This window comes from Apium graveolens, chromosome 4 (assembly GCF_009905375.1).
Source record: "Apium graveolens cultivar Ventura chromosome 4, ASM990537v1, whole genome shotgun sequence".
Taxonomy (NCBI): domain Eukaryota; kingdom Viridiplantae; phylum Streptophyta; class Magnoliopsida; order Apiales; family Apiaceae; genus Apium; species Apium graveolens.
In genome coordinates this window covers 239,822,813-239,848,802 of record NC_133650.1, presented here as the reverse complement: position 1 = coordinate 239,848,802, position 25,990 = coordinate 239,822,813, and the positions used below count along the sequence as shown (strand labels likewise).

The following is a 25,990-nucleotide window of genomic DNA, read 5'->3' as shown; positions in this document are numbered from 1 at the left end:
GTTCAAGAGCTTCAGTGAAAGCTATGTTGATATGAAGTTTCTTGAACACCTCCAGAAACTTCTCAAACTGCTTATCCAGCTTTTTCTTCTCCCCTGTATTACCCTCAGGAGGAGTGTGTTCAACAGTAGTCTTCCCTGGTTCCACTTCAGCTTCCTTCTGCACTTCTTCTTCAGCCACATCTTCTTCATCTGAAACTTGAGAGTGTTCGGGATTCACAACCTTCCTAGACCTCAATGTAATTGCTTTTACCTGCTCCTTAGCTTCCCTCTTTCCCGACACTTCAGTGTCACTAGGGAGTGTACCAGGTTGATGATTTAGCAAGGCATTGGTAATTTATCCAATTTGATTTTCTAAGGTCTTGATAGAAACCGCTTGGCTCTTTTACATGAGCCTCAACTCCTCCAATTCAGATTTTTCATTAGACTGTTGCATCTGGAGTTGTTGTCTTGGTGCATATTATGGTTGCTGAAAACCAGGAGGGTTTTACTGCTTTGCTGGATACTGCTGATAAGGCTGTTGAACCGCATTCTGAGAATTGCTCCAACTGAAGTTAGGATGATTACGGTTGTTAGGATGATAGGTACATGGCACAGGCTACTGCGACCTCTGAAAGTTGCTCACGAACTGAGCTGATTCACTATAAATAGCACACTTCTCCGTCTCATGGGCACCAACACAAAGCTCACAAACACTAGTAATCTGATTAACTCTATAATTAGCCAAATAATCCACCTTCATCGTCAAAGCCTTAAGCTGAGCAGCTATAGCAGTAGTTGTATCTAACTCCAGAATTCCTGCTACCTTGCCCTGAGATAGTCTCTGAGTATAATTCTGGTATTCATTAGCATCCATCAGTTCAATCAATTCATAAGCTTCATCGTAGCTTGTAGACTACAATGCTCCTCCTGATGTTACATCAAGCATGGGTCTAGAAGTAGCACCCAAACCATTATAGAAGTAGTTAATGATCATCCAGTCAGGCATTCCATGGTGAGGACACTTTCTAAGCATCTCTTTTTAGCGATCCCAAGCCTCATATAAAGATTCTCCAGATTGCGGAGCGAATTGAGTAAGTGTGTTTCTGATTGCAGCAGTCTTTGCCATAGGAAAGAATTTAGTTAAGAACTTTTGAGTAAGATCCTCCCATTTGGTGATAGACCCTGGTTGTAGAGAATGTAACCAGCACTTAGCTTTATCCCATAGAGAGAATGGGAAAAGCCTCAACTTAATGGCATCTTCAGAAACTCCATTGAACTTGAAAGTGTCGCAGATCTCGATGAAATCTCTGATGTGCATGTTGGGGTCTTCTGTCGAAGAACCCTCAAACTGAACTGAGTTATGTATCATCTGAATTGTGCTCGGCTTGATCTCAAAGGTATTAGCCGAGATGGTTGGTCGAACAATACTAGACTGAATATCATTAATCTTCGGTTGAGAGTAATCCATCAAAGCCTTCGGATTCGCTTCTGGTGCTCCCATTGCAATAAGGGCTTCTTCTTCAACTTTCTCCTCGACAAGAACTTCCTCGAAAATTTCCTTAGCTACTACAACTTCTTCCTCAGCTTGATCTAGTGTTCTCTTACGAGACCGAGAACATGTATGCATACACGCTCGCTAGAGTACCTGAAACATGACAAGGAAATATGTAAGTAACAATGTCTGAGTCACTGAACTTTAACGACCAATGATGACAAACACATAAACTAAAAATTAACACCTAAGTCCCCGACAACGGTGCCAAAAAACTTGTTAGGGCTAGAACACGCGCTAATATTCACGCAAGTATATGTGATCACAAGTAATATAGAATTAATTCTAGTTTATTCCCACAAGGACTGGTTTAGGTTAATTTTAATCAATGTACTTATGTAACAATGGTATGATTATTATCCAATGCTAAGATGAATAACAAATTGAGGTTGTTTTAAGTACGCTTAACTAAGAGATTATACTAAAGAACATTAACTAAGAGAATAAAGAGAGTTGAATGTTATATGACACAGATATGGGATTCTAACCTTAGCATGCAATGGTGATGACACTAATCAGATAACACGAAACTGATACACGCCAACTTTTGTTGTACAAATACTATACTACCAGACATCCACAAAAGAGATAGAAGCTGGATATACACCAATTATATTGAGACCCTATATGTCTATAGAATTTGACAACATAATGGTTTAATGCACAAGTTATCTATCGTGATAACATAGGGCAAGTAAGATGGTTAAAATTACCTACGAATCATGCATATCAAATACATGAACCTATGCTAGCATGGCAAGTTCTAAATCCCTAAATTCACTTTTGCTTTATTAGAGATTAACACGCTATCTTATAAGTTTGCGACGCTTATAAGACGAATAAGCACAACCAATACTAGGATATCATACAATTACCACACGCTAAGGCATCAAAATAAATTAACTAAAGAAATCCATAAATAAATCCGCTAGAACCCCACGATAACGATTAGCCCATAACCGGACTCATCAACAACGTGGGTTCTGATGAAAGCATGGTATAATAAATGTAGTCTTTATTCTGAATAAATAATAAACCAAGTACGAAACAAGAGTATAGGTTCACGAATAAGAAAACTAGCATCCAAAGTTACACCTTAAAATAAAGAATCACAAGAATAAACTATATCTTCTTCGCCTTGGTTGAATTGTGCTTTACGGTCTTCTTACACCTTCTCCTTAAGCTATGGTACATCTTGTTATGAAAAACGAACATAAGTTATGTTTATATAGCAGCCCATGCAGATTAGAAGTCCTCCGGATCAAAATCAGAGTAGAAACAGGATTCCTGGAATTTAACCCAGCGCGGCCGCGCTTCACCAGCGCGGGTGTGCTGTACTTTTGCAAAGCACAGGCACTCTGTACTTTTGCAATCCTGGCGCGGACGCGCTGACTCTCTAAAGAAAATCCTGAATTCTTCTTTTCTTATCGGTTTGAGTTGGTCTTTTTATGAGCAATCTTCTTGACACCATCCTAACACCATATTAGCATCAAAACAATGCTACATCACCTGAATTCCTGTTAAATGTCTGAAATGCAAAACACTACAAAAACACATTAAAAACACCAACAACTTGAGTACAAAACACCAATTCAAAGCTTTACGGAGCATTATAAGATGACATAAATGCCACTCAACAATACCAGAGTTAACATGGCAGAGTTGAAACTTAATTAGAAATATCTCTAAATCCAAACTGATTCAAACATTGCATATCTGTAAATCCAAACTGATTCAAAAATACTTGAATTGTAAAGCGGACTTATGTTCAGAAATAAAAAGATGTTCTTTAACAACTATAAAGACTGTGGTAAAATGTTGAAATAAAAAGGATGCAGTTAACAAATATAACAATATAAAGAACAAACATAACAGACTGTCATCAAAAACTACTTCTCCATTTTTAGAACCACCAATAAAAAGTGATGATAATTAAAACATAATAATAGTAAGATAAACTGCAGCTTCATCATATCCAGCTAATACATGTTTCTTAATACTAAAATCTGATAAGAAAATAGAGTTTACTTAATTACTTTTTCAAAATGTTCACATCTTTTTTCATGGCCTTCACATCCTTCTTCATGCGCTTCACATTATTAGCCAAATCAGAATGATCTGTTCCAACTTTCCAAATGAGCATTTCAACAATTTTTGTCAAATTTTTAACGTTGCGAGAAATGCGTCTGATTTTGGATTCAAATTTTGATAGAGTCTTCCTCATCCTCTTCTTCTAGCGTTTGTTCCTTGTTCCCTTGTAGCCCGAACTACTAAAACTCCTGCTTGTTTCAACACTTTCTATTATCGGTTTCTTAATTCTGCAAAAGCAACAAACAAACTTATATAACATAGTACTATTATAGCATGTATACACTATACAATGGTATGATAGCATACGCTAAAGCAGTCCTCTTCTCAATCGGTGGAAATTTATTGGTCTGTGCTATTCCAACCTCTTCAACTTCTGGTTTCTTAATTCTGCAAAAAAACAAAGCTAAGTTATAATACATATTGCTATAATGGTATGTTAGCATACGCCAAAGCAGGCCTCATTTCCATAGGTGAAAACTTATTCATTGTTGTTCTGATAGTTGAGTAGAGAAGTGTGGTGGTAGAAGATTGATGCTTTTTAAAATATAAAATATGTATACTGACTGATGAAACCTGTGGTAATATAACACAACCACTCCAATTTAATTCCTAGGTGCAAGTGAAATAGTAAGGTTACTTGATTGACTTCAGATTTATTTATAGTTGAGATACATTAATTGGAGAGTTATTAGAGTACATTGTTAAAATAATGAAGAATGCAGTGTTTGAAACCTTGGGTAAACAATAAGAATTATTTATTCTTCCTTCAAACTGTTAATTTGTCCTCTTACAAAAACCATCCTTTTTATTATATATGTTTTCTTATGTTGCATACATAATAGAATTTAAATCAGATCAGAACTTCTGGAAAATAATTAACTTATTGAAGTATTAATATAAACGCAGAGTCAGAAATCCAAAGTATAGACTAAAGCAGAAAGAAAGCTAGATAATCCAAGAGTGACAGATACTCGGAAATTTGAAATTTAATTGAGAAAATCCAAATATGGAAAAATGTTGATAAAAATGGAAATGCAGATGCAATCTTCAGGTATCGGCCATAGCTTTCACTTGCATTGTTTTAGAATTACTCAATCGCCGGTACTTCGTCTTCATTGAGAATTCTGACATATAGTGACATGTAAAAATAGGTCAGCTGGTCTCGTTAATATATTAGCGTATTATGCTTTATGCATATGAAATAAATTATACCTCTCTCTCATATTGTTAACAACGTCATGTGCAAGATTAATATAAATCTTGGTGGAAGCGATAGATGACACCACAATATTACCTGAAATATAACATGAAATTAAAATTGCACGCTGTTATTAAAGTGTATATGATTAAACAAATTACATGTTAATGTCCTCATCACTGATAACTCTTACAATATAGTGGTAAGATACTAACCGCGATATAACCCAGAATTTGCAACTTGCAATAATGATGATAGCAGGCTCATTTAAAATACTTTGTAATTTCTTTGAAACATCACCAATTATTGAATCCCACAAATTCACTTTCACATAATGCCTATAAATACATGTAAATTATTAATCTTGTTGAAGGTCACCTACAATTCTATGAGAAAAACTGGAATTTTATTTATTACCTCATAAGGTACAAATTGGAGATTTTACCATTGGTCTTCAAGGTCGAAACGAAACAATGTTCTTTCGCCATACTTCGTGGCAATATTCCTTACTGGCTGAATATTAGACACAACACCAACAACATCTAGTAAAACATTTAACTATGTCATAACACAAAATAATTTTAAAATATAATGCCTATTGCTGAATAAATACATTTAACTGACCGCTTGAAAGTGTAGCTATTTCCTCCTGTTCATCAAAAACGGAAGAATTATACAGACTTTCAAGTGTTTTGAGTTCAAAATTATGCATATGTATGTTCACCGGGAGATTGACGATTTGCTGGCCTGTTGTTATATGGGTAAAGATAATTTTGATAGCAGAAGAAATATGCCTCATCTTTCCAACAACATCTACTGTCATAATATCAATAAACTCATAAACACTTTCCTCATGAATGCCATCATTCCACCATTGCCAAACAAAACTACTAACAAAGGCATGAACATGATAATCCTGTATAGAAAAAATTCAAGCGTAAATTAGTTTGAAAAAGGTCTCTACTAAAACTCAACTATAGCATCATATAAAGGTTGTATATTGTAACTTACATCATCTGGGAAAACCAAATTTCATTCCCACAAAATTATTTCCTGCATCTCTGATTGACGGCCACATCCGAGTGACACGGACTCTAATTCTCCAGTCCGTTGGTGACTTATCGAGCGAACTCAGAGAATGAAAGACATCTGTTTACAAAGATGAAAACTTTTAAGTAAAAAAAATATGCTTATATTAAATACATGGATTCCTTAAGAAAAAGAGAAAATATGGTTCGACAACAGAATTACTGACCCATTAGCAGTAGTGTTGCGTATTGACAGGATGAAAAATTATATCACAAGGAGCCGATATATATATTGAGTCTAATGAAGAATACGATCATTATAATTACACTCCTTAATATACTCTATTTGTTGAGATGTACAATCACAACTAACAGATATATGGATTGACATTGTGCAATAATCATTGATTTAGTTACTTCTAATTTATACCAAGATTAATGCTTTATAAATTTATAATTTGTGTTGTATGATCATGCATTTCTGAGGATAACTGTTAATGCATCAATTCTTACTAAATAGGTAAAAATGTATACTTAAATAATTGTTCAAATATTAATGATAGATAGTCAGAAAAATATGCATGATATTGGTAACCTATGGTCAATCCGCTAATTATGTGTTCGGGATATTATCATTTCATATTTTTTTATAAATTATTCATCTTGAGATCATGAAAATTAATATGCATTATCTTACAAATATCTCGTTCATATGTATGAGTGATATTTTTTTAATGATTCTTACCATGTTATGTCCATTGAGATTTTTAAGTATAAATCATGGATTTTGTAAAAAAAAAAGAAGATTCAGACAGATGAATACTGAATTATTAGTTATTTAGACGTACTTAGATGAAGATAATAAGTTTTATGGGTTTAGGGTTTAGATTTATTCAAATTAGTATATAGATTAAATTGCAGTTTATAATTACACCGTGATGCGGAGAATATTTTCAAATTCAAATGGTAAATTGATTTTAAGACATCCTAGATAAATTTTTTTTTTTGGCAAAACCTTATAAGTGTTCGTTATGTATTTTTAATAGAAATCCTTAATATAACAATCTCACTTGAACATTAATATCTTTAATTATTTTATGAGCAAATTGAGGAATAAAAGTTCATTGGAAACAACGAAATATGTTGTTTCCAAAGTTGGAAATATATCATATTAAGAAAAAACTTTGTACGCCATTGTGTGCTCATACTATTCAAGATGTATCATATAAAATTCATTCTAAAAGTATGCATTTCAGTACAATTCGTTAACATGTATAATGGCGTCAAATTGAGAATATACTTAAAAAAATCCGGAATATATTAAATAAAAGAACCCTTAAATGATTTGGATATACAAATGAGATGCAATTTGGTTTAAAGTTTATATAGTTATACTAAAGTGCAATCCAAAAACGTCTACAGAACATTGTAGATATAACTATGCTTTATCTGTTTAACGACAATGTAAAATCATTATCTGGAAGAAACGTACTGCATTCATCACGGGGTAATCATTGTACAAATGGATCTAAACATATAGACTGTACAAATTTGAATCCTTAACATTTTAAATTGGCATAAATATTCAGTTTCGCCTTATGTGGGTAATTTGATTGAATACAAAAATAATGTTTTACGACTCTTAACATGGCTTTTAGTAAACATTCTTTAAAGCAACTTCTCAGAATGATAAGATAATCAACATATTCTTTAAAGAAACATTACAGAATTCGAGTAATATGACTGTTGAAATCAGATAAACTAAAAAAAATTTATAACTACCAATCAGTTCTTCTAAATTTTGGTAACTGTTTAATTGATTATAAAAGAAAACTGCCCCAAAACTGCTGGACATACTCACACACATATATAACTTTGGGTGTTTATTTATATTTTGATGTATACTACCTCTTATAAAATGACTTCACGAAGAGAAAAGAGGAAGAGATGGTCAGGCATAAAGAATATAGCGGAGCAAGAGTTACAAAATTTGGCTTAATGTGCGCAAAATTCAATAATGATATGGAAGAAGCAAAAGTTTTCTACTCAGAGATGTATGCTACAGTGGAAAACAGGTAGTCTGAATTGTTTGCTCGTTCTATTAGCCTTGAGGAACAATTTAAGTAATATTTCAATATGTATCTGATTTTATGATTTACATTGCTTTATATTACAAATTAAATAATATTAGTTTCAATATTTTACAGCGAATTAAAAGATACTCTAAAGAATGGATCAAGGAAAAAACATGGAGAGTCATCACAGAGTAGTACTGAAATTCCACATTCTTTTACGGGGAATTCACTCAGATTCCTAGGTGATACGTCTACGTCTCTACGTGGTCATGAGAAAAACTTCACATAAAACACGGAAGAAATGATAAGTGCATTTTAAAAGTTTGGAGATGGGTGGAAAGAACATCTTAATAATTTGAATGCTCGTGCTGATATATCGATTGAAGAAAGTGGAAAGCTTCGCATATTATTAGATGATTATGCTTGAAATATATAAATTATGTTCCAGTCGATATGATGTGATGATATATTGTAATTGTTCAAGTTAGAGGAGTGTAATAGCGCTTTTATGCAAACAATTTTAATATGAATGATTGTTTATGTTGGATTACTATCATGTTATATTTACTGTAGATGATTAAAATGATATATATACATGGCATAACCATTTAAGCAGTTTATTCTATCTACACATATATTTTCCTTACATGAACTATATACATCAAGTTTACATGAATTGAAAGATTTATATACTTGCACAACCTGACCATCATTTGCTGGTTCAGGATCATTAATTTCAATGTCTTGAAATCTTGCTTGCTCTGACCCAATACCTAAATCCATGTTTAGGAAATTCTGTATATCTGCAAAATGCCTATCAAATATGCGAAGGTCATGCATATCCTGTCTGCCAAGTGTTGCCAAACGATGCGCACTGCATTCCTATGAGGGTGAACCAAATTAAGTTCATAACGGATATCATTATCATTAAGCCTTGAAAGAATAAGTCTGAAAGTATGTCTAATATGTGGTGTAATTCCTTCTTCTTTAAAATATTTGCATTCACGATATGCTTGTATATTATCATTTTTAATGAAAACACGTTCGTAAGAATCCTGGAATGCATGACGTATGCCTAACAGAATAGCCCATAATGCACTATTCAAGTTTGTAAGGCCTGAAATTGTGCCATAAGTCAGTCTGAGAAGATGACCTCCTATGTCTCTTACTACAACACTTATCTCCTTCAGAAACATTCTGAATAAACTCACTATGCACATTGATCTTCACCCAACCATTATGAGGAAATTGCCATACACGCTCAACATGTTCTATTTTCCTTAGATGTATAAAACAACAGTTAACTGTTTGTGGTTATAAATTGATTATATAATATATTATAAAATGATTCTTGCAAGTAATATATAAAGAAAATAATTCAAGAGATGTGTTTGTTGCAAATAGTTATAGAGTTTTAAAGAACTAAAAAAAATAGTTGAGGTGATGTGTCTATTGCAAATAGTTGTAGAGTTTTAAATAATTAAAACTGTTGAAATAGTTTAGACTATAATGTTGTTTAAAAAGGTGTCCAAAATTAGTTGTAGAGTCTATACAACCAATTTGCAAGAAATCAAAACTAAAGTTAAAAGGGAATATAAGTATTAGACTATTCATTGAATACATTTTAGAAACGTAGATAATAAATAATCAAAATTATGTGAGATGTACCGAGTATTTTGTACTCGGTACATCTCACATCTCACATGCTTCAATAACTATTATAAACAATGATAAAGGAGGATTCAAAATAAAAGAGGATCATATAGCCGAATTTTTTATGTTAAACAAACAGAAAGTTCTAATATTTAAACATTAAAATAAAATAGTTGATCAAGAGCAATATCATCAAACAAACATATTAAAATCAGATAACAAAAACATTGAATGAAACAACGTCATCTTCCTCGATCATTTCAAATCTTAGTTTATGATGCACTAAGAGTTTGTTTTCGTTCACAAACTTATCCCTTTTATTAGAAAATTGAGGCTTGGAATGTATACAAACCACTCTGACCTTCCAACTGCATTTATTCATAATCAAAACTACGTTGTTATCCATGTTGGAATAAACTATTACCTGATATGTTAGATTCAGCACAACCCTTTGACGTTTGTTTTTTCAGAATATATGATTTGACACTTGAAGGCGGAGTGGTACCTAAATAAATCACTTCGTCAAGCAAATATGTAGAACATAATAATGGACTGCCATTGAAAATGAAGTAAAAACTGAAAACTTACGATTAGATATACAAGATATGTTTGGGCTGTAATTCGAAAGCGGTGTGTGATTCATTATCGCTTGACCAAAGCCTAAGACAAACAAAATCCAATAAAAATCTAATAAATTAAAAAATAAACTTGTAAATCATGCTTTATAACTTTATTTGTAAATAGCCACATAAGGTGTTATGCCAAACATGGTTAAATAACGTATCTTAAATTGCTGGCCCAAAAGTATGAATAAACTTTCAAACTAACATACATGTGCTGGAATTGTGAGATCTCGATGACATAATTGGTGTATCATTGTTGGACGTGGGATATCCTGAGATATAACTTGATGGAGTGGATCCTACAAAAATCAGTTTGTAAACCATAGCAGCACGTAAAGTATGATATATATATATATGTTATCTGGATTGAAAAAGGATTAACAACTGAACAATTACGATTAGTTATGCAGGATAGTATTGGGTTGTTATTGTAATGCTGATTATGATTCAGTTGAACTTTACGAGAGCCTAATAAAAAAACAATTTACAAATAAATAGTATTCAGGAAATATGAGATATCAATGTAACATACTAAATGTTAACTACATGTTGTCTACATAACATACGGTTATTGACAATGTGAGATCTCGATGACATTATTGTCGAGATTTTGCTAGATGTAGAATGTCTTCTTATATCACTTTGCTGAGAACCTGATAATTGAAGAATGATATCAGATCAAAGATTAGTTGTATCAATATATTATTGAATATATATGATAACACAATATCATCAAGTGACATACCCAGGCTATTTGAAGTAAAATTCTCTTTATATATACCTGCTGATTGAACTGCATAATAATAAATGAATATAAAAAAAACAACAATGAATGATGCACTGCTACATAATATGTTAAGATATGGTACAAATATATAATACCTTTATTTTCCATAACCGTACGATTCATGTTGAGCAACCTATTACGTAGAAATCTGTCCAAAGCTATCTCACGACCTCGACAAACTGCACTAACATATTGAATTTATACATTATTAAACACAATCATCTGAAGCTACATTACAGATCTTTCATTTATTGCATGAAAGATACAGACTGTACTCACCAGACATGACAAATGCTTTGGTGATTCTTACAGGCTCGGAGATATTTCGTCGGCTATCTGATCTGTTCTCGTCCAGAGGTTGGAGAATCGGATCGCATATCTGCCTACGACCTTGTCGCTTAACAGCTAAAACAAATAATAAATATGACAACGATAACTACAAACTATTAATAACAATGTTTAAAGAAACAAAGACATAGTTATGCAGATTCATACCAGGACTGTTGTCATCAAAGGTAGTAGAATATTTGTTCCCATTCATAGCTTCTTTGTTATGTAATTAGTCCCATCAATACCAAAGTTTAACAAAACAGAGAAGAAATAGTATGATAATGCAGATTCATACCAGGTCCGAGGTCATGGAAGGTAGTAAAATGTTTGATCCCTTTCAAAACTTTAACGTTATGCGATGAGTCCAGCGATAATCATTACTGCAAAACAAAAAATATAGGTTTTGTTAAACATTATCGGACGTACGATTGCACAATAGATAACAAATAACCGGTAATACAAATTCGATAGCAGATGATGATGTATACAATTATTCAGATTCATGTGTATGACATGTAACAAAAAAAGAAGAGGAAGATAATGATTATCAAGGAAAGTAGTAATAATATTTTGAATTTGAATTACTGAAGACATGAATTATGGATTTGTAATTTATTGGGTATAAAAATAAATCTATTTTAATAATATGTTTGATCTTTTTAATATTAAAAAGTGATTTTTTAATAATTATAAATTCTATTTAAGATGTGGATAGTCCATGGATCTTTGCATATTTGTAGATTGAACAAAAATCCCATTTTTTTGTGTGAGAAGAATTAGTTAATTTATGAAAATGGGTCGACCCACTGGTCAAATTTCAAAAATATGGATCAAAATATGTACAAAAATGCTATTTTTAGTACTAATTTTTTGGGCTCTTCACTAATGCTCAATAAGATATAATAGATTAGGTATAGGTGATTTTCTTTTCTTTTTTTGAAATTAGTTATAGCCTTATAGGTGAATTTTAAAATTATATACACTTGAAATTTTTAGGTTGGCGTTAAACACTATTATCTTATAATATTGTACAGAAAACACATTATCCAAATTATCTGAGATTAAGTCTGTAAAATTTTAATGATAAATTTGTAAATATAAACACAACCCACTTCATAAAAATACCCACACTCTACTTATTTTCTTCTAAACGAGTTCATCATGCCATCCCAAATCTTTATATCATATTTGAATATTTTATATTTAATTTTTAAAAATTTATCCTAACGAAATTGTACACATATACTACAGTATATTGTACGAGACTTTATGATTTTAATAATACTATAGAAAAACGGAAAATATAACTATTTATGTATGTATATATATATAACTCTCAACTCTCAACTCTCAACTTATTAACAGTATTTCATCATAAAAATACAGGATAATATTTGTTATGGATAAAAAACTAGGTAGTATTTATTACTAAAGTTCGGGAGCTCAAGGCCTTTAATGGTTGCTATCCTGTTTCATAACTTAACTCTGCCTTTACGAGATGCTTACGTATCTCTGTGAATTAGATAATCAAGCCAAAAACGTAGTTCTGAATGGAGGTGTGAGACCCTTTATATAGATATTAGATGTCCTTGAATTTGACCTAGGGTTAGGAGACTTGATGAATAAGTCTCCGTTTTAGAGTACACTTTGGAGTCTTAATAAATAGGAAGCAGATTCCTTTTTGGTTTGGCTGCCTTGGATGCTACTCAATGAAGAATTCTATCCTCTATGGGATATACTTAATGAGCTGTTATTTTACCTTATTTATTAATTATGAAATTAATAAATAATCAAGATTTTGGGCCTCATTAACTGGGCTTTGTTACTGGACCATATTGGGTTTAATTAATTCAAAATTAATTATGCTTCTAGGCTAATTTTGGGCCCCTATCATTTGCCCCCTAACTTTTACGAAACTTGGCAAAAATTTCATAGAAGTTAAAGTTTATACATTTTCTGGTTTATCGTTTTTATCGTAAAGTGTGGAGTGACCTACACATTTACAATGATTTGTCTTATTTGAGGCTTCAAGATATTTTCTGGAATTTTCATAATTTTCCATTCTCGTTTTCTTACCTAATTCCTTTTTTTAGGAATTTCCTGGTATTCTTCCCTTAATTTTCAAGATTATCTCGTACTCACAATTATTTTTCCTAATATTTTAAGAATTTTTTCATGCCTCCGGGTATTTTTCCAAATTTTTAGGATTTTTTCCACACCTCTGAGTATTTTCCATTATTTTTCCTAATATTTTAGGAATTTTTGTGTACTTCCGGGTATTTGTTACAAATTTTTCTAATATTTTATGATTTTTCCCCGCACCTCCGGGTATTTTCCGTAATTTTTCCTAACATTTTAGGAATTTTTTTGTACCTCCGGGTATTTTTTTAAAATCTTCCTAATATTTAGGAATTGTTTGTACCTCCGGTTTTTTTCTTGATTATTCCTAATATTTTAAGAATTTTCCCTACCTCTTGGTATTTTTCTAATATTTTAAAAATATTTATCTACCTCCGGGTATTTTTCTAATATTTTAGATATTATTTTATACCAACAGGTTTTTTTTTCCTAATATTGTAGAAATTATTTTATACCAACAAGTATTTTTCAGAATTTTTTCTAATATTTTAGGATTTATTTTCGCACCTTCGGGTATTTTTTCTTAAAATTTTAGGAATTATTTTATACCAACAGGTATTTTTCCTAATATTTTAGAAATAATTTTATACCAACGGGTATTTTTTAGAATTTTCCCTAATATTTTAGGATTCTTTCGCACCTTCGAGTATTTTATCCTGATATTTTAGGAATTTTTTCGTACCAACGAATATTTTTTCCTATTATTTTAGGAATTATTTTATAACAAGAAGTATTTTTCCTAATATTTTAGACATTATTCTATACCAACTGGTATTTTTTTCTAATATTTTAGGATTTATTTTAGTCATATCTTCAGTTTTACCCATTTTTTAATTAATAAAATAATTAAAAAATGGGCTTAAGGACACAACCGTCCTAGGCGTGGGTTACCCGGCCTAGGAGGTCACCACGGCTAAGAACCTTGCCTTTTAGGCGTTGATCAAGTTTCTACTTCTTATTTTTTCCTTTTTTTTGCTCTTTTTTGTCCTTTTCTTCATCTACTTTTTTTTTTTATTTTTTTTATTTCTTTGCTCTTTTTTGTCCTTTTCTTTATCTACTTTTTTTGTTTGTTTGTTTTTTTTCTTTTCTTTCTTTTTTTCCCCCTTTTTCCCTCTTTTTTCTTTCTTTTTTTCTCCTTTTTTTTTAAATTATGAACTTTTGTCACAATTTATTGTGTCAGCGGACATACTTAATTTTGTGCAATCGTGCATAATATAACTATTTGGATAGAAAAAAATTATTTTTTATTATTTCCAATTAATTTTATTTTTAAATTCCTTAATTTTTAAGGAATTTATATATCAAATTACGAATTTACTCGTAATTTTTGTTGTCATCAAACATTAATTTATACATTCGTGCATTAAATAATATTCTCTATTTTGAGAATTTTGTCTTCCTTTTTTCTAATATTTCAGAAAATAATTTAACTATTATTTCCTCTTTTTTCTTTTTCTATTTTCTGAATAAAATATTCATATAATAATTTGATTGTGCAACTGCATCCTAGGCGTGGGTTACCCTCGCCTAGGAAACAACTTTTTTTCCAAGCCTATGAATAATATTAACAGGAGTAGTTGGAGCCCAATCCATCAATCTTAGACGCGGATTACCCCGCCTAGGAGGCAAGGTGACAAACACGCCCAAAATTTTTGTTTCCCTGGCTTTGAAAGAAGGCCTTCGTGGCTGAATTCTTTCTAGGCGTGGGTTACCCCCGCCTAGGAGGTATGTTGAAAAACACGTATAGAAACCTTCCGTCCTGAGCATTAATTAAATGCTTTCATGGCTGAAAACTCCCTAGGAGAATTGCTGAACACGTGGAAAAATTCCACCTCTTGGGTATTGGTTGAGCTTTGTTGTGTATATGTTGTGTACTTGATGATTTCATGAACAAAACATCTTGGTAGATTTTACTTAGTGAAATTGTAGCACTCGACGAATAAGGATTATAGTCCCGACGGATGATGACTTATTATCCATCGAGTGAGTAGCTTATGTAACAATAAGTCTGTAGCACATTTCTGCATACACATTGTTTAGAATCTGTAGTAGTATTTGAGTCATGATTGATTTTAACTAGATATGCATAATAGGTTGATTAATGGTACATAGATGATGTCTTGTAATTCTGCATAGGTGAAATAAAGTCAAGTGCCTGATTGCTACCCGACGGATAAACAACAATGAATTCGACGGATGATCAACAGCCCGACGGATGATCAGTAACTCGATGGATGATCATGAACCCGACGGATAAAGATTTCAAATATCTGTTGACAGTGACAACACAGTCACATGCGTCGAGTGGATGCAAATGGAATGTGGTAGCCTATTCAACTGGGTTTTTGAGAACAAAGAAGCATTGCCATTTCCATGCTATTATGAAGATATTCAAAGATGCTGGAATAGAGTAATGAAGTAGCATTGTAATAGACTAGATAGTTTTTGTTTTATTATCTTGTCGTATTGCTTTGTAATCTTGGTGATATATAAACCAAGAAGCAGCAAATAGAAAAGTAACTAAGAAACTGAAGAACACAGTAGAAAAGAGAGAAACATTTGTAAGCTGAATTCTTAGCATTTCTCTCATTCTTAGTTGTTATCAATTTGTAAGCAGCTGTGAGCATTTTGCACACAGGGTTCTCTCGATATATATTATATATATATCTCTGGTGGAATCATTCAAATCCACCAGAAAGTTTTAAAAGACTCTTGTTTTTAATTACTTGTGTTTTGATTCATTTCAAGTGATTATTCCGCATTCTGCTAATAAATTCACACTATATAAATATCTGAGTTAGAACATTTTTTTTGTCAAGAAAAAGTTTCAAGAATTCCATTCAACCCCCCTTCTGTAATTCTTGTTATATTGTTAAGGGACTAACAATTGGTATCAGAGCAAGCTCTTAACAAACAAAGAGTTTAAAGATCAAAACAATACATTAAGATGAACAAGAAGGATGTTGGAATCAAGATTCCTTTTCTGGATAAAGATAATTACCATCATTGGAAGGTAAAGATGCATATTCATTTGCTTTCTCAAGATGAGACCTATGTGGACTGCATAGAAAGAGGTCCTCATGTTTCAATGAGAGCTGCAACTGGAAATGAGCCATCTGTTCCCAAGCCAAGGCATGAGTGGTCTGATCCCGACATTGAACAAGTCAGGAAGGATAAAAAGACCATGAATATCCTGTTTAATGGAGTTGATGGTGATAAGTTTGACAACATTATCAACTGCAAAACTGCAAAGGATGTTTGGGATACAATACAAATCATCTGTGATGGCACTGAGCAAGTTAAAGAAAACAAGATGTAGCTACTGATTCAGCAATATGAGCATTTTCATAATGAAGAAAGTGAGTCTCTCACTGACATTTTTAGTAGGTTTCAAAAACTGCTAAATGCTCTAAAGCTGCATGGAAGGGTCTATCAGACAAAAGACTCCAATCTGAAATTCCTTAGATCTCTTCCAAAGGAATGGAAACCAATGACAGTCTCATTGAGAAACTCACAAGATTATAAGGAGTTTACTTTGGAGAGACTGTGTGGCATCCTGAAAACATATGAGCTTGAAATAGAGCAAGATGAGAGGATGGAGAGAGGAAAGAAGAAAGGAGGGTCCATTGCACTAGTTACTGAGTTAGAGAAAGAGAAGGAGATGAAGATGGAAGTTATTGAGTCAACTTCAAGGGTCTGCGAAAGCAAGGGCAAAGGGCTGGTAGCTGAAAATGAAGATTCTTTGAGCCAAGATGACATGGAGGACATTGATGAACACCTAGCATTTCTTTCCAGGAGATTTGCCAAGCTCAAGTTCAAGAAGAACTTTGGAGCAGCCAAGCCAAATAGAAACATGGTGGATAAATCAAAATTCAAATATTTCAAATGTGGCTTGGCAGGGCATTTTGCCAGTGAATGTAGAAAGTCAGATTCCAACAAGAAAAAGTTTGAGCCTGTGGATTATAAGCAAAAAATACTTTGAACATATCAAACAAAAGGAAAGGGCTTTCATTACACAAGAAAATGACTGGGCAGCAGATGGTCTGGATGAAGATGAAGATGTCAGCTATGTTAATCTAGTCCTAATGGCCAAGTCTGATGAAACAGAAACAAGTTCTTCAAGTAATCAGGTAATTACTACAAACCTTGCACATTTATCTAAAGATGAGTGTAATGATGCTATAAATGACATGTCTACAGAGTTATATCATTTGCGTGTTACACTTAGGTCTCTTACTAAAGAAAATGCTTAAATTAAAGAAAACAATTTATTTTTAAGTGAGAGGAATAATGTGCTTGAGTCTCAGTTCATTGATTTTGAAAAATTAAGAATTGAGTGTAAAATTGCCAAGGAGGAATTAACTGAGTCCTTGAAGAAAGAAGAAATTTTGAAGAAGCAGCTCGAGCGTGAACAGGAGGTGATTAAGGCATGGAAAACATCTAGAGATGTCCATGCTCAAATCACCAAAGTTCAAGGAATTGGGTCCTTCTGTGATGCAGCCTGGAAAAAGAACAAAGAGAAACTAGAACCAAATTTGGTGGATGGAGTGCTAACAGATGTAGACTCGACGGATGATAAGGATCATCCGTCAGATAACAAAAAGGGTTATCCGTCGAATGATGAAAATCCTCATCCGTCGGCTGTGAGCAAGCCTATCAGTAAAGCCAAACTTGTTAAGCTGAATGAGAAGTATGGATTTGTTTCCAAGAACTTTGTTTCAGGAGAATCGAGTCAAGTTAAGAAAGGGAAAAAGGCTAATATTGGTCACATGACTGTCAAACAGTTAAGTGATAGACTTGAAAAGATTGAGGTGAAAACATAGGTTACAAAGAAAAACATTAGAAATGGTAAAGTAGGGATTAATAAACACAATAACTACACACCTGATAAATATGCTCCTAGAAAAATCTGTGTCAAGTGTGGTAGTGTAAATCATTTGTCTGTTAATTGCAAATCTGCCATGCCTACTTCCATATCTGTACCACCTCACCTTCCCAACATGAATGTCATGCCTCCCATGCCTATGAATGCTATGTCTACATAGAATATGAATGCACAGTTTGCTAATATGTCATTTGCACCTAATCCCTATTATGCTGCATTTAGTATGCCACAAATGCCATTTAGCATGCCTTACTGGAATAACATGTTCACTAATAGCATGCCATTTCCTGTTAATTATAATATGCATGATAATTCTGTGGCATTGAATGGTTTCAAAGGCCCAACTCAAATGACTAAGGATGAATCTGAAATTCCCAAGTCAAATGAGATAAAGCCTAAGAAACAGAAAAAGAAACCTAACAAGGCAGGACCCAAGGAAACTTGGGTACCAAAATCAACTTGATTTGATTTTGATGTGTGCAGGGAAACAGAAATAATCTTTGGTACTTGGATAGTGGTTGTTCAAGACACATGACTGGTGATTCTACCCTGCTCACAGAGTTTAAGGAGAGAGCTGGCCCAAGTATTACTTTTGGAGATGACAGCAAGGGTTATACTGTGGGATATGGCTTAATTTCAAAGGACAATGTCATCATTGAGGAGGTTGCTTTAGTGGATGGTCTCAAACACAATCTGTTGAGTATCAACCAACTTTGTGATAAAGGCAATTCAGTAACCTTCAACTCTGAAGCATGTGTTGTGACTAACAAAAGAAGCAACAAAGTGGTTCTCACTGGTATGAGAAAAGGAAATGTGTACCTAGCTGATTTCAACTCATCTAATACAGAATATGTTACTTGTCTTCTCAGTAAAGCAAGTCAGGATGAAAGTTGGCTATGGCACAAGAAGCTATCCCATTTAAAATTCAAGACCATGAATGAGCTAGTAAAGAAAGAACTGGTTAGAGGCATTCCTCTAGTGGAGTTTTCTAAGGATGGATTGTGTGATGCCTGCCAAAAAGGGAAGCAGATTAAAGCATCATTCAGGAAGATACTTGATTCAACAATTGAAGAACCTTTGCAGCTGCTACACATGGATTTGTTTGGACCAGTCAATGTGTTATCTATCTCAAGGAAAAGATTTTGCCTAGTAATTGTAGATGATTTCTCAAAGTTCTCTTGAACGTATTTCCTAAAGTCTAAAGATGAGGCTAGTGAAATTATCATCAATCACATAAGGAAAGTCAATAATCATCCTGATTTCAAGGTTAGAAGAATCAGGAGTGACAATGGAACTGAGTTCAAGAATTCAGTCATAAGAGCATTCTGTGAGGAAAATGGGATTCTGCATGAGTTTTCAGCAGCAAGAACTCCACAACAGAATGGAGTAGTGGAAAGAAAGAACAGATCACTTATTGAAGCTGCTAGGACAATGCTTGAAGAATCTAAACTGCCAACATATTTCTGGGCTGAAGCTGTAAATACTGCATGTTACACTCAGAATATTTCCCTGGTTAATGAAGCAAGATGCATGACTCCCTATCAATTGTTCAAAAATAAGAAGCCAACTCTAAATTTTCTTCATGTCTTTGGCTGTAAGTGCTATATTCTGAGAAATCAAACTGATCAAAATGGGAAGTTTGATGCTAAAGCAGATGAAGGAATTTTTGTTGGATATGCTGTTGGTAAAGCATATAGAGTCTACAATCTAAGAACCAACATTGTTGTGGAATCAATACATGTTGTGTTTGATGATAAAAAGATTGAAGGACTTCAAGATGGAGATTACCATAAGAGCCTCAAATTCGACAATGTGGAGATGGTCAGTGATGACAGTGATGATGAAAGTGATCAAGAAACAATATCAAAGGATAATGCAGAAAAATCTACTACCAATGAAGTACAAAACTCAACATCTATCGAGTTGCATAATGCTTCATCCGTCGGGAGGCAATCTGTGTTATCTTTCGGGAGACAACCAGCTTCATCCGTCGGTACTCAAAATTCACCATCCGTCGGGTTATCAAGAGAAGCTGGAAATCAAGATAGATCACCCATAGAAAGTTCCCCTTTCTCAAATCAAAGATCCACAAACTCAAGGGGAGTTTTTAATAGTCAAAACTCAATCACACATCAAGACAACAACGAGGCCTCTTCATCTAGAGCTAATTTACCTCAACAAAGAAAATGGAGAAAAGATCACCCCTTTGAGCTAATAATTGGTGATGTTTTTTCTAGAGTTCAAACTAGGAGAGCAACTCAAGAAGAATGTCTATACAGCAGCTTTCTTTCCAAGGAAGAACCAAAGAAGGTAGAAGAAGCTTTGTTGGATCCTGATTGGATCTTAGCTATGCAGGAGGAGCTAAACCAATTTGAAAGGAATAATGTATGGAAGCTGGTGCCCAAGCCTAATGGAAAATATCCAATAGACACCAAATGGGTATTCAGAAACAAGATGGATGAAAATGGCATAGTAGTCAGGAAAAAAGCTAGATTGGTTGCTAAGGGCTATTGTCAACAAGAAGGAATAGATTTTGATGAAACATTTGCTCCTGTTGCAAGACTTAAAGCCATCAGAATCTTCTTAGCCTATACAGCCCATGCTAATTTCAAGGTCTATCAAATGGATGTCAAAAGTGCCTTTCTGAATGGAGATTTGGAGGAGGAAGTCTATGTCAGTCAGCCCCCTGGTTTTGAAGATCCAAATTTTCCAGATCATGTCTACTATCTTTTGAAAGCACTTTATGGATTAAAGCAAGCACCTAGAGCCTGGTATAACACTTTATCAAAGTTCCTTTTGGAAAATTACTTCATAAGAGGTACTGTAGATAAAATTTTATTCTTTAGAAATGTTAATGGCTCTAGTATACTTGTTCAAATTTATGTAGATGATATTATTTTTGGCTCTACAGATGAGAAACTTTGCAAAAAGTTTGCCAAACTGATGCAAAGTAAGTATGAAATGAGTATGATGGGAGAACTAACTTACTTTCTTGGTTTGCAAATTAAGCAAGTTAGTGATGGAATATTCATTAGTCAAACTAAATACATTTTTGATCTTTTAAAGAAGTTTGATCTAATGGATTGCACATCTGAAAAAACTCCAATGGCTACTGCAACTAAGCTTGAATTAAACACTACTGAAAAGTCTATGGATATTTCAAGTTATAGGGGCATGGTTGGCTCACTTCTATACTTAACAGCTAGTAGGCCAGATATAATGTTTGCTACATGTTTATGTGCTAGATTTCAGGCTGATCCTAGAGAATCTCACTTAATAGCTATTAAGAGAATTTTCAGATATCTGAAGGAAACACCAAAACTTGGCATTTGGTACCCTAGAGATTCTGGTTTTGATCTAACTGGTTATTTAGATGCAGATTATGCAGGTTGTAGAATTGATAGAAAAAGTACAACAGGAACCTGTCAATTTCTAGGAAACAAGCTTGTGTCCTGGTTCAGTAAAAAGCAAAATTTAGTTTCTACTTCTACAGCTGAAGCTGAATATATTGCTGCTAGCAGTTGCTGTGCACATATTTTATAGATGAAAAATCAATTGCTAGACTATGGTTTGCAAGTTGAAAGGATTCCTATTTTCTGTGATAACACAAGTGTAATTGCCATCACTAAAAATCCAGTACAACATTCAAGGACAAAGCACATAGATATCAAGTACTACTTCATAAGGGAACATGTAATGAATGGTACTGTAGAACTGCATTTTGTTCCAAGTGGGAAGCAACTTGCAGATATCTTTACCAAGCCACTGGATGAATCCACCTTTTCAAGGTTGGTAAGTGAGTTAGGCATGCTTAATTATTCCTAAATCTTTATGAGATAATTTGCAAGTTGGAATGCAGCCAGAAATTTAATTGATTTTTCAGTCTTGGATGAAATTTTGTCTAAGTCAAAATTTACATCTCGACGGATGATCTTTATCCATCAAGTTTGATCATCCGTCGGTATACAATTTGCTAATAAAAATCAATTATTTTTCTGGGATATTCTATGGCTCGACGGATAACAGTTTATCCTCATCCGTCGAATTGTCTTAATCTTAGCCGTTAATTTCCTGAACATTATCCATCGAGTATACTTACAGTTTGTGAGCATAACACGACGGATAATGGGTGGAATTTTTACAGTTTATATTTAAACGACTATTTTAGACAATTTTTATTAGTTACTTTATTTTACTTTATTATTATTTACAGTTATTTTTGAGATAGTATAGAAGCTCATTTCATTTCAATTGCTTTTATTTTATCATTCTCAAATCAACTGCTCAAATTTCATTCTCTTTCAAAGCACTTACTCTTCAAGCTCTCATTCTTTAACAATGGCGCCTGTTGTCAAGATTATGTCTCAAACTGGGTCCATTTATGAGAAGAACAATTTCACTGCATTAGTAAACAAGGGTATTCAGCAATCTGGTGATTATCACAAGATGATGGACTTTGTGAAGAATTGCAAGCTTAGCTATGCCATACTGGAATCACCCACAATATTTTGTGAAGTTGTTGAAGAGATGTGGACCACTGCTACATACAACTCAACAGATAAGACAATCACACTCACCATTAAAGGTAAAGAATTTTGTATTAATATTGATGTTATAAAAGCATGTTTCAAGAATCCTGATAATACCGTGACCTCTCCACACACTGACACTGATATAATCAATATGCTTAATTCCATGAACTATGCTCTGTCTACTTCTAAGTTAAGTGACATTAGGAGGTTGGGCCTTAGGAAAGAATGGAGTTTTATGTGTGATGTAGTAACAAAGGTCTTTTCAGGTAAAATCAGTAATTTTGATTCAGTCAATATATACATGCTTAACATGCTCTACATGCTAGTTACAGATAAATTCAATAATTTTAGTGACCTTGTTTTGTTTGAGTTGGGTTTTAAACTAGGAGAGTTAAATAAAAGAGGTAAGAATGTTTATTATGCTAGATTTTTCATGATGTTAGCTAACCACCTCTGTGAAGAGATTGTGCTTTAGAACCCTAACAACAAATTAGATTGTTGGGTTCAAGAGAGAAGGCTCATTGCATATTTGAACAGGGCCAATCATCACAAGGATGTGCCATTGTTCTATTTCCCTGTAATGGAAGCACCTCAGGTAAGTGAGGTAAGTTCATCTATTCCTACCACTATTCCAACCTCACTAATCTCTTTGAGTTACAGTGTAGCTATGGCAACTGTGCCAATGACCAAACAGTTGCTTACCTAAGCTACCAAACCTGCAAATATTTCAAAATCCAAATCAAAGAAAACCCCCTCTGGTATCTCTCAAAAGATGTCAGTTGTAAAATCCACCAAAACCAAAGAGGGGAGTGTGCAGGTGGGTAAGACAGGTGAGGGAAGGGGTGAACATAAAAGAAACCCTAAGGATAAGGATGGAGAGTTGAGTGGATCCCAGCCTAGCCACACTGTTGTTTCCCAACAAACTGCAGTGATTAAAAAGGATAAAAGCTCATTTCTAGATGCTTCCTCCCAAAAGGATGTAGTTATTGAACAAAGCTCTCAACCAAGAGCACAGGCCAAGAGGGTTAGGGACACAAGCTCACCCCAAACTTATACCAGAAAGAAGAAATCTAAAAACCTTGGGATGCACAGGGTACACACACTGTGCAAACTGGTACAAAAGACACAGTCACACTAAATTATAACGAATCAGCAGATTGATGCACCTTCACAAATTCAGTTTGATGTGGCTCCAATAAATGTGGAGTCACAGCCAAAATCTCTAGTCATTGAAGCACCTCAAACACCTAACTCACCCACAAACTCACTGGATGTGGATATGATAAACACATCAATTCCTGATTCCCCTTCTTTAACTTTGTTGGGGAAGCCAAAATCTAGTGCAAGTGAGCATCATCTTTTAGATGATTTGTTGGCTCACTTGCCAATTCTTTCAGGAACTGTTGAATCATCTGTGCCCAAAATATCATCAATCAGCACAGAGTCCACAATAGTTTCTTTTCCAAGTTCATTCATTTCTACTCTCTCGATGGATATTGCTCATCCGTCGAGTAGTGATTGTATCCCGACGGATAAGCTTAACAGCAGTCATCCATCGGATAGCAAAACCACTCACCCGATGGATATCACTCATCCATCGAGTATCTCTGCACAGCCTCAAACTTCAGTTATTTCAAGTGCAGAAGATTTAGTGGTTGTACAGTCACTATTAGGATTGAGAGAGAAGAGTGTTTTGAGTGAGAGTCTGGGTTGCTCCCAGGAAAAAGGAGAGGAAATGAGTGAAATAATGCAATCCATTTCTTCAGGATTGGCAAAAGAAAGTGAGAAGAGTCCCACCTTAGATGGTGAAGGTGAGGGTGTGAGGGTAGGGAGCCAGGGTGAGACCCTGATGCAACAAAAGAGAGAAAACGAGAGAAATGCAGGTACTGGAGCTATAAGGATGGATGTCATTGCTAGTGAGTTAATGAATATCCAGGATGCAGACAGGGAGGGACTATCTCATCAACCTAAAGTTGTTATATATTCCACCTCCCTTGATGTTGATGCATTTACTCACCCTGTTCCAGCTTACCAACTTCTAGCTGAACAGAGCAATGACAATGCAGAAAGGATGCTCAATCTGGTACATACCACTCAGTCTATGCTAAGAGCCAAGGATGCCATCACAGCTTTTCCTTCTACAGCTGGTAATGTGGACTATGAGACTGGTGGTTCAGCTAATTTCTTTGGTAATGGGAGTGGGGATAGTGAAGATGAAACAATGGATATAGGGGGAGAAGTAGGTTCAAGTTCAAGATCAAGTATGCCATCATGGGCATTTTCAAAGCACTGTGATGAGCACTACTTCAAGACAACCCTGATCCAGCTAATCAATCGGATAAATACTGCCCTTCAAACCACTACTAATGCCAGCACCAAGAAGCTCCTTCAGGCACACCTAGCCTCCCTGCACCTTCAACAAATCCAAGGATTCCAATATGCTAGGGATGTAAACACCATCAAGGGTGATATTGAGGAGATGAAGAAGGCCATTTCAGATAAGATGGATTCTAAACTTCCAGAAGCTACAATGTTTGACATCAAAAGGCAATTAAGGAAAAATTTTGATCTTGCAACCAAGATAGATGCCTTGGAAACAAGAATGTCAGCCATGGAAGCATCTTTAACAGCCATTCATCTTCATCAAGCCCAACAGACAGATTTAATTCAAAAATTGGTGGCTGCTGAAACCTCCTCCTTTACTCAACTTGATGATAACAAAAAGAGGGAGAAAGGACCTAGTGAGGAGGAGAGGCTTCAGATTCAAATCAGTAAAGTAATTGTGCCTTCAATTACTATCTCAAAGCCACCAGTTACAGAAAGTATATATCTGATCAATGCAGCAGCAGCCAACACAAGAGTAGCTGATAAGGAGAAGTTGAGTTTAGTCAACTGGGAGAAAATTGATGAGGATATACAAAAGAAGTTTGAACTAGTCAAGGAGCCAGTAAAGTCAGCCATCTATCACTCTCAAGTCAGGAAGATTTCTGTGAATGAGATGAGCATGAACTATCTAGAAAGGGGACAGCCATCCTGCATCAAATCTCCAAAGGCTGAAATAATTCTAAAACCAAGGGTAAACTATTCAAAATCATCATTGAAAAACCCTTTGGATACT

The 25,990-nt window shown here is 34.1% G+C and overlaps 1 non-coding gene across 1 annotated transcript; it reads left to right on the top strand.

The window, feature by feature from the left end:
- Positions 1-983: 983 nt before the first annotated feature.
- LOC141722081 (small nucleolar RNA R71) lies at positions 984-1,090 on the top strand. Its single transcript, XR_012575113.1, has one exon. It is a non-coding gene; the product is annotated as a small nucleolar RNA R71 (small nucleolar RNA).
- The last annotated feature ends 24,900 nt before the right edge of the window (positions 1,091-25,990 follow it).